The following is a 17,615-nucleotide window of genomic DNA, read 5'->3' as shown; positions in this document are numbered from 1 at the left end:
CAAGAATAAATGGGACTGTGATATAATGACAAATATATATTTGGTCTTTGTCCCCAGTTCCCGGCACAGGGCTCCTAAAACCCTTGTAACTTCGGGGTGAGAGGAAGGTCTTTTGTTATTCACAACCAGCCCTTTTTATCCTAATGCAGTGACTCTTGATTGGGACCTAGATAGGATGGGGCTGGTTGTCACAGGAACCAATCATGTGATTAGACAGTTGGAAGTTTCAGCCCCACCCCTGACCTCCAAGGAGGGGGGAGAGGCTGGGAATTGAGTTAATCATCAATGGCCAATGATTTAATCAATCGTGCCTACACAATGGAAACTCCATAAAAACCCTACACAACAGGATTCAGAAAGCTTTCAGGTGGGTAAACGTATTCATGTGCCAGGAAAGTGGAATACCCCAAACTCCACAGCGACAGGAGCTCCTCACTCAGGACCCTTCCGGATCTCTCCCTATGTACCTTTTCATCTGGCTGTTCATTTGTACCCTTTGAGATGTCAAAGCAAATAATCCATAATCAATCTGTAGATCAAAATTGGGGTGAGTTTATTATGAGGCAGATCTGAGGACTAGCCCGGGGCCTTCCTTTCCCAAGGAAGGAAGGGCACCAAAGAAGTGGGGTGTACAGAATGGTTATATACCATCTTGGAACAAAGACCATACATCACACATGATAGGAATGTCCCTTTTACAATAGTCATGAGATTGCTTTGCTGGCACAGCAGATTGGTGAACACAGCTGGTCAGTGGTCACAAGGTGAGCACAGCAGGTCCGTAATTAATCCTTAGTTTAGGAAGAGACGCTTATCCCAAAGGAAATGCTGACATGGGGAAAGTTACATCCCTATCTTTAGGGACATCATTGTTGTTTTGGGGACATGGTAAATATTTAAAGCAGATGTACAATACAGGCTCAACAGGCCACATCAGGCCCTTTGGGAAAAACAGGGTCAGGCCGAATCAGTTTTAAATCAAATGGCTTCCTCATACACTCCAATATATCCTATTGCTTTTCATTTATTTATCAATAATATTTTTTATCATAAACTGGTAAGAGTAAGCAAAGTATTTTCCTGAGTCCTGTGAGCCATTATGGCAAATTATTGAACCTGAAGAGGGGCTCGTGGGAACCTCCATCTGTAGCCAAGTCAGACAGATGTGTGGGTTACCTGAGACCTGCTACTTGCAACTGGTGTTTTAAGTGAGGGGCAGTCTTACAGGCTAAATACAGACTCTGTCCTCTCCCATAATCCGCCCTTCTGATAAAGATTAACAGTATTAACTTGGAAAGTGCAAGATCCCTCTCTCACTATACCCTTCACCCCATCTTCTAGGAACCTAGAAAGAGGAGAATCATGGGTTATTTGTTATCAATCACTTGTCAGTTCTCTATCACACACCACACGACACACACACACACACACACACACACACACATACACACACACAGTATGTGGGTGCATATACACCATCCTGACCCTGAACTTGCTGGTAAGATCCACGGACACAGATGGAAGGGGCAAGAAGTTCATTAAGTTCCCAGTAGCCAGTCAAGCATAGACCAAGGGTAATCCTGGGCCCCTGAATGCAGACGTTTACTCAAAACAACAAATTCAAAATCATCTCAGAAAAGTGAAAGAGTAGACAGAAATAACTACAGATATTTTTCAAAAGTAAAGTATAAGGGTGAAAGGTGTGTGTGATTACAAAATGGAGAAGAAAGATGAGACTTCATCATCGGCGACAATTTTCTGCCGAATAGGACTGTCATTTAAGAAGCAGAGGATAATGGAAGACATCAATAACACAGTAGTGCCTGGAAACTTCAAATTCAGCTTTGACTAGACCTGTGGGGCCTAGAAGGAGGCTCAGCATATCAAGAGGGATTTAGGTCTCATCTGAAAAAGCACCTCAAAACAGAAAGCAGTCAACACACTGGTTACCAAGGCTTAAGGACGGAAGATGTAAATTCTGTAGATTTTTGGAACATATATTCTTCTGAAGGCAAAAGAACCAACTAAACAACATAGGATCACAGACTCTTGGAAAATGTTTTACAGATGCAGACCTTTCTTCCATTCAACGTGATCTTGTACCCTTTGACTGAACATTTCCAGTGTCCAGAAGGTTACTATCAAGTCTTACATTTTTAAATATTCATTTAAAGGAAACTTTTTTTTTCTTTTTATATTGTGCTGAAATCTGCCACCAGGTAACTCACATCTACTGATCCTAGGACTTCTGGAGTAATGAGAATAAGTCTCCAGGACAGGTCCTACAAAATAGACAGTTAACAGTCCCTCTCCAAGCCCGCTCTTCTCCAAACCAAATAGTTACAGATCCCTTTGAAACTCAGACAGCATGGTTTCTAGATCTCTCAAAACCCGAGGGGTGGAGCCGGCCCGGTGGCGCAGCGGTTAAGTGTGCACCTTCCACTTTGGCAGCCTGGGTTCGCCAGTTCGGATCCTGGCTGAGGACATGGCACCACTTGTCAAGCCATGCTGTGGTAGGCGTCCCACATAGAAAGTAGAGGAAGATGGTCACAGATGTTAGCTCAGGGCCAGTCTTCCTTAGCAAAAAGAGGACGATTGGTGGCAGATGTTAGCTCAGGGCTAATCTTCCTCAAAAAAAAAAACAACGTAGGGGCTGTGTTTTGACACCGATCTTCAGTGTGCCTTAGAATCACCTGGAATGTTTGTTAAAGATGAAGACTGTCAGCCCCACCCCCATTCCTATGCCCTGATGTCATCAGAATATCTCCAATGGGCCCTGAATCAGAATATTTAGGTCTCCCTTCCCAATGCAGGTAGCCTAAGACCCACACTTGAGAAACCACACTAGTATCTTCTTGCCCATTAAAGTATGACACTACAACCTGGACATGGTACTCTAAACTCCTTCCTACTAATTCAGGGTACACTGAGACCATGACTGTCTCTGATCTGTTCACACAGCCTATTTCCAAAGCCTCATCCCTTTTAGATAAAATATTTTGTCAATTCCGGGGGCCGGCCAAGTGGTGCAGCGGTTAAGTTCACACTTTCCCCTTCAGCGGCCTGGTGTTCGCCGATTTGGATCCCAAGTGCAGACCTACACACCACTTGTCACACCGTGCTGTGGTAGGCATCCCACATATAAAGTAGAGGAAGATGGGCATGGATGTTAGCTCAGGGCCAGGCTTCCTCAGCAAAAAGAGGACGATTGGTGGCAGATGTTAGCTCAGGGCTAATCTTCCTCAAAAAAAAAATTTTGTCAATTCTGTCCTTTGGGAATATGACTGCAAAGCACATTAACTTTGATATCTAAGTGAGTATGTTTTATCTATGACCCAAATCAAAATTATGAAAGTTACATTTGGATTTTTATTATGATGGGAGCAGATATAATTTAAAAACAACTTCTTAAATCTTAACTCTGATCCTGCCTTACAGGGAAAATCCTGAGAGCCTAGGAATATTCTTACACACGGGTCCCTTTTTAGTTGAAATTTTTCTTTACTCTTATTATAGTCTTTGGAAAATTATTTACTATTTTAAAACTCAATCATTTTATATGCCTGTTTCTACTTTTGATCAGAGACTACCCTGTCAAATTTCTTCATAACCCCCCCATATCACAGGTTCGGTGGACAATTACAAGATCCCCCGGGAAAAACAAAGGACAGAACAGACTGTTTTCAGCAGGGTCAAATGGCAGGAGACACGGTGTCCTCCCCAGCAGAATAGTGAAATGGGAAGTAGAAACCCCAGGTTCAGGTGTGAATCAGGAGCAAGGCATGTGGCAATGTCCTGGCCAGATACCTGATACACCCAACAAGAGTGAGGCCTCCCCACGAGCAAGGACATGTGTCCACATCAGATTCAGGTGTGACAACGAGAACAGAGACTTCCCTTGTCCCTGATCGAAGCAGAGACACTTCATAGAAACTAATTCAAGAGCCAGACTGGTTCAGTCACTCCAAAAGAATAATGTTTATAAAAATAAAACAGAAGACACTAATTATCAACATCTACAAAATAGTGCAGAGAGGTCCCATGTACCATCAACCAGTTTCCTCCAATGACAACAATTTATACAATATAATACAATATCAAAATCAAGAAACTAACATCCTTATTCCACAAACCTTATTCGGATTTCACTCATTTTATATGTACTCATCTGTGTGTTTCCATGTGTGTGTTTCTGTGCATGTGTGTAGTTCTATGTAATTCTATTACATATGTAGATTCAAGTAATATTATATTATGATATATTACCATGGTATGACATAATTATGATATTGTAAGATAATACCATGATAATATTATCAAGTTTTAAATCTCCTGAATATGGTGATTCATTTTTTACACTCCCATGTTGTTGGTGAAGTTATTGAATTAGCATGATAGTGAAGCTTAAGCTCACTATTAATCAAAAAAATCCTATTTAAAATTTTAGAATACTCTTTATTCCCTTTAAATCAGCAAAGTTTTTTAACAGACGATATTCCACTTCAGAGTATGATAAGTCAGACATTCTCATATGCGGCTTTCAGGAGTCAAAATCAGTACAACTGTTCTGGAAACAATGTGTGTCAAGGGCCTTTTACTGTTTCTCTTCTAGCAACTACCCTTTTAAAAATGTATACTAAGAAAATAATCAGGGAATTGGACAATTATTATTAAAAAGTATGTTTACTTAGCGTTATCTATACCATTGAAAATAGTCAAAATGGAAAAAAATAAGGGATTAATTGAATAATTAAGGCTCATTGAAGCAATGTTATATTATAAAACAATTAAAAGTGGCATTTTTCAAGGACTTACAGCCTAAAGAGAATCCCCATAATAAAATGTTAGTAGAAATAGCTATAGCTCATAGCTCACATTTGTTTTGTGGAGATATGTGTTTAAAAAGTTCTGGACTTCTGCTTCTGGGAAGATAGAGTATAAGACTTTTCCCTATTCCTCCCACTGAGTACAACTAAAAGCCCTAGACATTATATGAAAAACAAACATAAGAATAATCAGAAAGGTGGAGAAAATAAGGCAGAATGGCTAGGAACCTCAAGACCCAAGGAATGATACGGTCATGAGGACCCTGGACTTTCTGTTTGCCTCATATGTCCCAGCCTCGCAGTTAAGGAAGTCAGCCACCTTAGTGCAGCCACCACCAAGTGCAGATTTTTAAAAATCCCCAAGAAAAGCCTGCTCTCTCTAGCCAAAAGACTACAAAAGGGGGAACTAACAAGATTCAAAACTTTTAGACAATAACAGCTCTACTCCATCCAAACATCACAGAAAAAACTGTGGTCCCAACCCCACCCATGGCAACAAAGACTTCCACCCTCACCCAGCACCCCAACACCCCTGTCAGGGTTATGTCTCTGCAGGTCAAGTAGAGAGTCAACTTCCATCCCCCTCAGCCAGTTACAAGCCTTCCCTCCAGCAGGGTCAGTGGAGATCACATGGGAGCCTGGCTGTCCAACCCCTTTGGTGCCACTGCCTTCCCCATTGATGTGGTTGTCAGAGAAGACTTATTGATGAGTCGGGATCTTCATCACTGCCCAGTAGAATGAAAAGGACAGAGGAACGAACCAGTGAAATGAAAGATAAAACAATAGAAATTACAGAATCTGAACAACCAGAAAGAAATATATTTTTCAAGAATGAACATAGCCTCAGGGACTTGTGGGACTATGACAATAGATCAAACACTTGTGTCATCAGAAATCTAAAAAGAGAAGAGAAAGAAGGTGGGGCTGAAAAAGGACTCAAACTAATAATGGCCAAAAACTTCTCAAATTTGGCAAAAGACATAAACCTACAGATTCAAGAAGTTGAGAAAATCTCAAGCAGGAAAATCTGAAGAAATCCACCCCAAGACACATCATAGTCAAATTTCTGAAAATAAAAGACAAAGAAAACTCTTGAAAGCAGTAAAAGAGAAACGACATATTATCTATATGAGCAATTCAAAACAATTTGAATGACAGCATACTTCTCATCAGAAACGAGAAAGGAGAGAAGGAAATGACACAATATTTTTCAAATGCTGAAAGAAAGAACTGTCAACCCAGAATCTCATATCCAGCAAAAACAACCTTTAGGAAGGAAAAGAAAATCAAGACACTCCCAGGTAAAGGAAAACTAAGAGAATTTGTCACCAGCAGATCTACCCTAAAAGAATAGCTAAAGGAAGTTCTCTAACAAAAAGGAAATGACAAAAGTTGGAACAATGGAACATCAGGAGGGAAGATAAAGCACAAGAACCAAAAATACGGGTAAACACAATAGACTCCTTCTGCTCTTCAGTTTTTGAAATTATGTTCAAGGGTTGAAGCACAAATTTTAACACCATCAGAAGTGGCTCTAAATGTGTATGGAGGAAACAGTTAAGGCAATTATAAATAGAGGAGGGTAAAGGATCATAACAGTGGGTAAGGTTCATATACTTCACTTGAACTAGTAAAAGGACACCATCAGTAAACTGATAACTTAGCTATATAGAATGTAGTACCTAAAGCAACCACTAAAAACGTTATACAGAGAAAGCACCAAAACACTACAGATGAATCAAAACGAAATCTAAACAATGTTCGAGTAACCCACAGGAGGGTAGGAAAAAGAAAACAGAAACAAAAAGAAGAGAGAACCAACAGAAAACAAAAAATAAAATTAAATCACAGATTTAAAACCTAACATAATGATAATTATATTAAATGGAACTGGTCTAAACACAACAGTTAAAAAGACACAGATGGGCAGAGGGGATTAAAAATCATGACCTAACTATATGCTGTCTACAGGAAACTCACTTTAAATATAGCAATGTAAGCAGGTTGAAAGTAAAAGGATGGAAAGAATATACCATAAAAATATTAATTATAAAAAAGCAGTAGTGTCTATATGAATAACAGATAAAAACTTCAGAGCAAAGAAAATTACTAGAGACAGAGACATTATATAATGAGAAAGGGGTCAATCCTCCAAGAAGCTAGAGCAGTCCTAAATACAGATACACCTAACAATGAAGCTGCAAAATACCTGATGCAAAAAAATCATAAAACTGAAAGGAGAAATAGACAAATCTGCAATTACAGCTGGAGATCTCAACACTCTCAACAGTTACTAGAACGATTAGAGAGAAAATCAACGAGGATATAGAACTTAAAAGTACATCAATCAACCCGATCTAATCAGCATTTATAGAATATTCCATTCAACAGCAGAATACACATTCTTTTCAAGTTTGCACAGAACATACACCAAGATAGAGCATATTCTGGGCCATAAAACAAACCTCAACAGATTTAAAAGAATTGAAAACAGAGTGTGTCCCTTGACCACAGTGGAATCAAACTAGAAATGAAAAATAACAGGAAAATGTCCAAATGCTTGAAAGTTAAGCAACACTCTCTTCACTCCTAAATAATCCATGAGCCAAAGAGGAAGTCTCAAGTGAAATAAAAAATACATATATTAAACTGAACAAAAATGAAAATACAACATAGCACAATGTGTGAAACATCAGTAAAGCTGTGCTGAGTGAAATTTATAGTACTAAATACATACATTCAGGAACAACGAAAACCCTCAAATCAATCATCTAAGCTCCCGCCTCAACAATCTAGAAAAAGAAGAGCAATATAAACCCAAAGCAAGCCTGAGGAAGGAAATAATAAAGAGAAGAAATCAATGAAATCGAAAACAGAAAAACAATAGAGAAAAATCAACGAGACACAGAACTAGTTCTCTGAAAAGATCAATAAAATTGACAAACCTCTAGCAAGACTGACAAAGATAAAAAGAGAGAAGACACAAATTACCAATATCAGGGAAAAAAATGGGTCTATCACTACAGACCCTGCAGCCAACAAAAGGATAATAAAGGAATACTATGAATAACTTCACACACATAGCAAACATTGACAACTTAGACAAACAGGACCATTGTCTCGAAAAACACAAACTACCACCACTCATCCAAAGTATCAAGATGTTGCCAGACTACTCATTTTAATAATGCCAGCAATAGGTTAATTGAAGCATTAAAACAATTCCTTCTTCTCATTTTCTTATCTTTTAAAACAAAACATAAATATTTCCTCTAAAGCAGTGTGGGACCCCTTCCATCAGGTTCACCTTATGTCCTTACTCAAAATGCGGATTTCTGTACTCAAGCCCAGGTTTGCTTAATCCAAATCACAGAGCGAGGCTTCCACTGCATGCTGAAGCTTGACAACTGCAGCCTCCATCTCGAGAAGGAGTGATGCCCGAAGAGCCCTCTGATTGTTTCCAGAATGGGACCTTTTACTCCTCGTTCTTGTTCTTTTGTTACCATCACATGAGTGAAAGGTAATTGCCACCACGGACTGGCTTGTAGCTTTCTCGGTAAGTCAAGGACAATGTGATACTATGGCAAAACTAAATATGGAGAAACCAGCCACCATAGGGAAATGGGAAAACCCAATTTTCATTTCCCACACTTTCTTTTCCATTCCTTACCTCGGTATACACTCACACTTTTGGTTGGTTTCTTTACTTCGATTTAGGCTCCTAAATGTGTTAAATGCAATAAGTTTGAGTATTACGTTCCCGAATCAGGCACACTGTCCTTCCAACACTCCACACAGCTATATTCCTGCCCGTGCTGTGTTAAATCAGTTGTGTGTCCCCCCACGGGATGGTTATGAGATGATGGAAAGATTCCTACAGACATCAAGGACACAAAGTTGCTTTAGCGGCAGAGGATATGGAAACTTCGAAGATGGATATACAAAGCAGACCATAGCACAAACAGAAGCAGAACTTCCCAGGTCCCCCCACACTCCGCAGGGAGATGCACTATTGTGGATAAGCCGCCCTCCTGGGCTGAGAACCTGCTAAACACGAGACATACTCTTTCTATTCCCATGGAGATCTGATGCTTGTCTGTTCTGGAGACCACCCAGGCTGTGCCTGACTACAAAACACCCCCAAATCCTTCGTAGGTGTTTACAGCAATGCTGGAAAAAGCAGAGGTCCTTTCTAGAAACGTGCTCCCCCAGCCTGAGGCTTCTGGACAGTCTGAGGTCCATTCCTGTAACCATCATTTCCAAAACATGTCAGAGCTTCAAGCACTGTGGTTTCTGGAAGGGCCATAAGGAAAACCAACAAAAGAGAAGTCACGCCATCAGGCAGAAGTAGAAGTTGAGTTGCCAAGTACTTGACAATGTGCTGAGAGGCAGGCACGATGTTACTGATATTTTAGGAGCTTTTGAAAAACCAGACCAAGACCAATTTACTCTTCCTGCTTCTTTTTCTCACTCCCTAGTCAAATTTAAACAGGGTCGCTGCCTTCTACAATCACATTGGCTGGCCTTGTCTCCTGCTTCATTGAGAAAATTTAGGCCAACAGACATAAACCATCTCAGCTTTCTTTTCGCTATTTATGTATTTCTACCTTAGCTTCCCTTAAGAAGCAATAAGACATAGTGGTGAAGAGCATGAACTCTGAAACCAGACTACCTGGCAACCTGACTACCTACCAGCTGTGTGACCTTGGGCAGTTACTTAACCTCTCTGTGCCTCAATTTTCTAATCTGTAAAATGGAGATAATATTAATACATATTTCACAGTATGAAGAAGAAAGGCTTGGGCCAGCCCGGTGGTGTAGTAGTTGGGTTCATATATTCTTCTGTAGCCCGAGTTTCACGGGTTTGGATCCTGGGCACAGACCTACACACTGCTCATCAAGCCATGCTGTGGCAGTGTCCCACGTGCAAAATAGAGGAAGATTGGCAATAGATATTAGCTCAGGGCCAATCTTCCTCAAACGAAAAAAAGAAAGGCTCAGGCCAGCCTTGTGGCACAGTGGTTAAGTTTGCACGTTCCACCTTGGCAGCCTGGGGTTCACTGGTTCAGATCCCGGCTGCCCGGACCTACACACCGCTTGTCAAGCCATGCTGTGGCAGGTGTCCCACATATAAAGTAGAGGAAGATGGGCACGGATGTTAGCTCAGGGCGAGTCTTCCTCAACAAAAAGAGGAGGATTGGCAGTAGATGTTAGCTCAGGGCTAATCTTCCTCAAAAAAAGAGAAAAAAGAAAGGCTAACATTCACCAAATATTTTGAAAGCACTCAGAACAGTGCCTGGCACACAGTATGTACATATCAGTGTTTGCTATCATCATTCTAATCTCAGAGAATGAAGAATCCTTCTTCTTTAGAGATAAGCTCCTGCACCTGTGTTCCTGAAGCCACTATCATCATCTCTGAGAGCTGGCCCCATCAGTGTGTTCTCTACCTGCAATCTCTCCTTTTACCTGAGACCCCTCTCCTCAGCCTTTTAAGATGCTTGAATGTGGAGGAGTTAGGGAAGGGTCCGCAGAGGAAGCTAAACTGAAGCTGGCCTTGAAGACTGAGCAGGAATTTGCTCGATGGAAAGGAGGGTAGGAAGGAACCGGTGGGGTCTGCAGGAGTGGGGTTTCAAGCACAGGAAACAGCGCTAGCAAAGAGCTTTGACATTGCATGGAGCGCTTGAGGAGGTGGTCAGGGGCATCGTGGTGTAGAATACCTGGGATGAGTTCCTAAAGATGAATCTGGAAGGCAGGGTCACAACCTCAAATGCCTGAAGAGCCAGGAAGGTGAGCTGAATGAGTCCAGTAAGCCAGTTACAAGAATCGGGAATGGAGGAGGTTTAGTGCTGGTTCCCACCTAGAAGCAGAGCATGCCACAGAGGGCCGCAGCACCGGCGGTTCATCTCAGGAGGTGCTCCCGGGGAATGAGAGTGAGGAACCCGAAGGAGTGAAAATGAGGAGAGAAAGCCAGTCTGAGGGTGAATGGGGATCTGCTTACTGCTGTGGAAAATAAGGGCTCTTTTCCACCAGGGACTCTGGAGCAATGTGTGTAGAATTACTATGAGAACACGCCTCCAAATTATTCACCTGAGACATCAGAAGAAGGGCAGATTTATCAGCTGACTCTTGATCCTCATTACTCAAGAGTTGCCCCAAAGGGTATTAACACTTTCACACTTACAGGTGCGCACCTGTCTCAGAAAGGTTAATGGACTCCTTCCTGCCGCTCACTCTGCAGCAGCGGAGAAGCTGTGGGGCAGGGAGCAAGACTTAGAGTAACAGAGGCCCCGGGGGGTCCAGTGCAGGGGGTGCTGTTGCAAAGGGAAAGCTCATGCCCCATCCAAAAAGTGTGGCCACCACTCATTTCATCTGATTTATACAGAAATACTGGCCAATATGGCCAGAAATCCAAATTTTTATGTTAAATCCCTTGACCTTGGTCTCTTGGGAACTAATTCTAATTTTTCTAAAACACTGTGGGGCCAGAAAAAATATATCTGCAAGACAAATTCCGTTCTAGGCTGCTGGTTTGTCGCCTCTGTTTTAAGAACGCCTGGATTTAATTCTATGACGATAGGATTTAAAATTTTGGCAATGGGGAACCAGCGAAAGTTTTTTAGCAAAAGAATGTTATGCCAGATTTTATTTGGAAATACGCCCCTTCCACAAATGCTTGGCTCCTAACCTTCAGCCCATGAATTCCAAAGTGGCAACCACCTGCGACAGGGCAGCTACGAGGTGGCACACAAATTTCTCCTGAAATCCAGCACAGGCCACAGTGTTCCTAACTGGTAGTGACTTTGCAAAGTCCTTGAGCCCAAAGATGAATTTCTGTTTTCCTCGCCAGCTACCAAGTGATAAAATGGTGATCACGTGCAAAGAAACATGAGGCTGCTCATTGCCTTTCCTCGGTCCACTAAGAAGCTCTTGGCAGGAGGGCCTGTTGGTGAAATGCATAACGGCATTGGGCAACTGCCATCCCGAAAGCGCCCATCTGCCGAACACAGTGACTATTTCCTAAGGCCCTTGCTGATAACACGAACCCATTGGCTGGATACTGTCCTGCCAGCAAGCAGAGAGAATTCCCATGGAAGAAAACTCATGGGTCCTCCTGCAGAGGTGGAAGAAGGCAACAGAGAACAGCATCACCCTCAGCAAATAAAAACCCCCCAGCTGCTGACGACGTGAGCCGCTGGCCCTTGAGGAGAGGGAGTCCTGACGCAAAAAGAGAGGCACATTTCTTGTCCCCAGGAAAGGCTTTGTCCTTACAGTTTTATCCATCTCCGACAGGACACAGACAACTAAGGCATCTTTTAAAATGTAATTCACAGCAGTGAACTCTTCAACTTTGGTCATTTGTTTTAATTCTCCAGAGTGTATTTTTCAGCTGTATCCTGGGTGAATAAATTCATAGCTAGTGTATTGCACAGAAGAATTTACCAAATCTGGGAAGAGATGAGGAAATACAGTTAAATAAGAAGCACTATAATAGATATTAAAAGTAGACGGCATAGAAATTCTTCACCAGTAAAATGTGAAAACTGCACATTTAGAAAGACATAGAAAAAGGTTTAGAAAGGATAAACATTATGCTAATAATACTGGTTACCCCTAGGAAGGGAAAAGCAGGGTTGGGGAAATGGGGAGTTTAAGGAGTATTTCCCCTTTTCAAAAGTGTCTGAATGTTTGACAGCAAAAACGCATGTATGTCTACTTATGTGATTGAACATGAATTTGAGTAATGGAAAAAAAGAATTTCCCGTCTCTGAGAAAGTTCCTTCAAGTCACATAAATAGACTTTGCAATAGCCAATCCAGCACTATTTAAGCGCTCTGTTCTACAACTCATTCCCAGAACTGCAGAGTGACTGGATGGATGAATAATTAGCCCTGAGACTCCACCGGAAGCGAGAGAATTTTCCCAATTTTGACCACAATGACATTGTAGTTTTGAACAGAAAAGCCCACATCTCTAAGTGGACAGAGTCCCAAGTTCTCTTCCCTTGGGAAGTGTCGGCCTTGGGTACTCACAGCCCATGCCCTGTCGGGTGAGTGGGTGGCAGCTTCCCCCAGGAAAAGTCCCAGACTGGATGCCAACAGCAGAGTCGGCACAGCATCACTGAGCACACAGCAGAGGACCCGCACCATCCTGCAGAACATTCTTTCGTATTACTAACATTCTTCTAACTTTCTGATAAACTGCACGATTTCACTGAAAATTTCAAAGTATTCTTAAGCAGAAAGGAAATTTTCCAACAAATATTAAGAGAAATGATGTTAAGTGCTTTTTAGAAGATTATCTGTTATATGGTTAGTGCCTTACAAGTGTTTGTTAAGTAAATTAAACTCTATCAACTAAGAAGTAATTATGCTTAAAATAGGACAAGGCACTTGCTCAAATGTTTTGATAATTCACTAGATTAGAAGTTCCATCCTGATACCCCTGCCCACTCTAGCTCCTTCTGGGTAAAACCGTCCTTTCCGGAAAGCATCCCAGCAAAAGCCAAGTGACACGCATAATGCAGCCACGGTTGTTTTGGTCCAAGCCATCAATCTAAATCTTGGCTACATATTAGAATCATCAAAGGAGATTTTAAAATTCCCTGGAGACCCAGGCACACGCTAAAGCAGTTAAATCAGAATCAGTGGGGGTATGACCGAGGCACAAGGGTGTTTTTATTTTGTTTGGTTTTCACTTCCCAGGCGATTCCAACGTGTTACTAAGTTGGAGAACAACTGCTCAGATTTTCATATGCCCATGAGTCACCTGGGGACGTTGCATAAAGGTAGGTTCTAATTCAGTAGGTCTGGAGTGGGGTGCGGGATGCTGCATTTTTCACAAGCTCCAAGGTGATGCCTCAAGGATCCGGTTTTCAGGGTCTTCCATACATGTCTATGGAGATATGTATAAAAACACTCACTGCAGTATTGTTTGTAATAGGGAAATCTTAAAAGCCACGTAGATGTCTATCAACAGAGGATGAATTAATCACGGTATATTCAGACAATGACATAGCATTTAAAATTAATAAATTATGGCTATGTAGGTGACAGATAAATCTGAAAAACTATGTTGAGAAAAAAAACAGAAGCATTTGCACATTATGATACCATTAATTTTGAGAGCATAAATAACATTATGTATTGTTTAAGGAAACATATGGTATTAATATAAGAAGATACATAGAAATAAATACCAAATTCAAGATTGTGGGTTTATCTAGGGAGGGAGAAAAGAGATTAGAATTGGGGAGGGGTGCACAGTGGGCTTCAGCTGAATCCATGTTTTATTTCTCCTAAAAATAACACAATAAAATATGGCAAAGTGTTAGGATTTGATAGTGCTGGGAGCTTGGTGATGAGTCCGTGTATGTCTATTTGGTTATCCTCTACATTTTGCACATAGGAAATTATTTATAATTTTTCGAAGTTTTTAATTTATGTACACCCATGTCCATAGCAGCATATTCACAGTAGCCAAAAGGTGGAGGCAACCCAAATGTCCATGGATAGATGAATGGATAAACAAAATGTAGTATTTGCATATAATGGAATATTATTCAGCCTAAAAAGGAAAAAAATTCTGACACATGCTATGACATGGATGAACCCTGAGGACATTATGCTAAATGAAATAAGCCAGTCACAAGCAAATACTGTATGATTCCACTTATAGGAGGTCTCTAGAGTAGTCAAATTCATAGAGAGTAGAATGGTGTCTGCCAGGGGCTGGGAGCAGAGGGAGAAATGGGCGTTATTGTTTGCTGGGTTACAGAGCTTCCGTTTAGGAAAAGGAAAAGGTGGATGGTGGTGACAGTGCACAACAATGCGAGTGAACTTAATGCCACTCAACTGCAGGCTTTAAGATGAGGAAAATGATAAAGTTCATATTACATGTATTTTACCACAATTCTGTAAAGTTTTTAAATTAAAACGTCATGACAATATATATGCCCATCAAAGAGGACCAATAAATGAAATTTTGGAAATCTTACACCACGCAGTCAAAAAGAATGAGATCCACATGTGCTGGTATAGAATGGTTGCCAAGGCACACGGGTCACTGGAAAAAAAAAAATGTATGTATGGAATGCCAGCATTCACGGGGCCTAGAATCTCTCTGGAAAAGCACCTCAGAAGCTGGAACTGTGACCGCCTCTGGGGAGGGCAATCGGGGAGCACGAGGTCATGGGTGAGCTCAGGATCTATCTGTTGCAAAAACTCAGCTGAGTTTCTGAAAGGAGCAATTCTCTCAATCCATACTCCTGAGAGGGATGAAATAACTGGAATTCACATCTAATCCCCCAACTCTGAGTAACTGAATTTTAGAGCAGTTAAGTGACATGCCCAAGAGCACACAGGTGACAGAATTGGGACCACTTATCCTAGTATGTACTTTTTCTTTTTTTCTTTTTTTATAAATCATGGTATGCCATGGAATATCACACCTTTTTTTTTTTTTTAAAGATTGGCACCTGGGCTAACAACTGTTGCCAATCTTTTTTTTTTTCTGCTTTATCTCCCCAAACCCCCCCCTGTACACAGTTGTATATCTTAGTTGCAGGTCCTTCTAGTTGTGGGATTGTACTTTTTCTAAATGTTAGAAATATTTAATAAAAGATTTAAAAATGTCTCCTTCTGTACTGCCAGTTTATTGAGGCAGAGAACATTATGTTCTTCCTCAAAGTAAATTACGTTTGGGAAAACTTTAGTATTTTGAAGTTTAGTTTTTATATCATCAGCATGATTTCCATTTGCCCCGTATATAATTTTTTAAACTTTCAACTATCTTCTTTGATGAGAGATTTTTCTAGTCCTTTCCTTCCAGTCTGAGGCTTTCATTAACCAGTATTTTAATTAGTTCCCATGGCTGTTGTTGTTCACGTACCGAAAAATGTATGGATAATGGATCTTTAAGTAAAATAGTCATTTTTTTAAAAATCACCAAAAAATCACACTCATATACTTATATATACACATATATACATAAATATGTATCCTGATTCCCAATTCACCACTTTTCCCACTCGGCATACTTTAGCATTTTGCAAAAGTTGTAAAAGAACACGCTCCTCCACGTTTCCTAAAGACATGATGTCTGCCCTTGCTTTATTTACAGATAAAAACTCCTCTTCTCCACTAGGTGGCTTTTAGCCAAAGACCCTGTTTCAAAGGCAGCATACCAACCACATTCAAACTGCTAACTGTAAGACTTAGCGAGTCCACAGGGTGGCACTAGATACCTTTGGTCAAAGTCCATACCCTAGTGAGCTATTTCTAGAAAACAGGGGTAGAGAAGAGCCTCTGGCATTAGCAAAAGATTAAAAATTGAAGCTAATATTAAAGACATCTTGTTCCTGTCTGGAGGGACGGCTGCCAGCCAAAACACATTTGAAGCTCTAATTACATACTTAAAGACATCCAAAATACCAAGCAGAAGTTATAGACTGCCTATCTGCCTATGGCGGAGCACATTTCTTCCAGTGGCAAAGTTACATCTGTTCCTTTGGACATACTTCATTACAAGTATTTGATAACCTTACACATATTTCCATTTACCCCTCACTAATGCACAACCTCCCTCTCCCTCTCTGCAACACACACACACGGACATACACACACATATATCATGGAGTGTATTTTTAGGTGACTTTTTATCTTTTTGGTAAGGACCCAATCACATCCCTATTAAATATTTACATTTCATAATTGTTACTTATCTTCATCTTTTTCTAAGTTCCCAACTTTCAACAGTTTATGAATATCTCATAAATAGAAATAAAACTTGCTGGGTTAAGTCTCAACTCAGACAACAAAAATCTTAAAACTCATCACAAAAAGATCTATTTCTTATCTCTTTACAATCATATCAATTTATAATAGATTGGGGAAGTTCATCGCAAGCCTTTTACATGCAGGCAATTTTAAAGGATAACACCCAGAGTTATTCTATTCTATTCTGATCTTGAATAGAATTTCAGTGAACGCGAAAGCCTCAGAAATGTCCGAAGAAAGAAAAGCTGAAAAGCTCTAGTGGCTTAAGACTTTTTTTTTAATACCCATTATCATGGCTTTCTTTTAAGCTAAAAAGCTCTTGGAGATGATTTAATAAAATGTGCTGATGCCTTGAGTATTTCACAACACAGAGACAGGCTCCATGTGATCTATTCATTTCATTCAGAAACATTTTTTTTGTGCAGACACAAGAATTTTTCCCACGACAGAAGTGTATGTGTCTTGCATCCCAATTAAACAGACCCTAACGTTAAGAACCTCCCAGGTCTATAATCTACTTTTTTGAATGAGCGTTGAAATTCAAAAGGACACTGCATACAGTAAACCAGAGTGCTTAAATGACCATATCCCAATAATATATTGGATACATAAGCTAATTACATTTCATATGTGAAACACCCAAAAGATTAACAGGTGTATGCCTTTTACTATAGGTTTATTTCCAGAAGCAGCAGTTATGGTCCTGCTAAGCCCAACTTTTCTCAGAATTTGAAGGGAAGATAAATTTTTAAATATATCAATAAAATGGAGAACTCACTCTAGTCCCAGGTTAACTCCAGCGATGCAGGGAGAGGGTAGCGTGGGAAGCTAGAACAATTCTACCGCAAACCCAAGAGCTGGCAACACTCTGCATGAGTTCAAGAAGTCCAAGGCAGATCGTGTGCAAACTGATGGGTGGGGAACCCACAGCCGTCGACCATCGGCATCGAAAATAACACCTCAGTGGTGACAATGTACCTTCTTCCCTTGATCTCCAATTATAACCAAACAA

General features: G+C 40.6%; 1 long non-coding RNA gene across 1 annotated transcript in view; it reads right to left on the bottom strand.

Moving 5' to 3' along the window:
• LOC124238573 (uncharacterized) overlaps positions 1-10,828 on the bottom strand; it is a 33,037-nt gene extending 22,209 nt beyond the window's left edge. Inside the window, exon 1 of the long non-coding RNA XR_006888330.1 lies at positions 10,547-10,828. This is a non-coding gene — a long non-coding RNA (uncharacterized LOC124238573). The remainder of the gene's footprint in view (positions 1-10,546) is intronic.
• Positions 10,829-17,615: the final 6,787 nt, after the last annotated feature.

This window comes from Equus quagga, chromosome 4 (genome assembly GCF_021613505.1).
Source record: "Equus quagga isolate Etosha38 chromosome 4, UCLA_HA_Equagga_1.0, whole genome shotgun sequence".
Classification (NCBI taxonomy): Eukaryota; Metazoa; Chordata; class Mammalia; order Perissodactyla; family Equidae; genus Equus; species Equus quagga.
The sequence above is the reverse complement of the archived record's forward strand: the minus strand, read 5'-3'. Positions and strand labels throughout refer to the sequence as shown.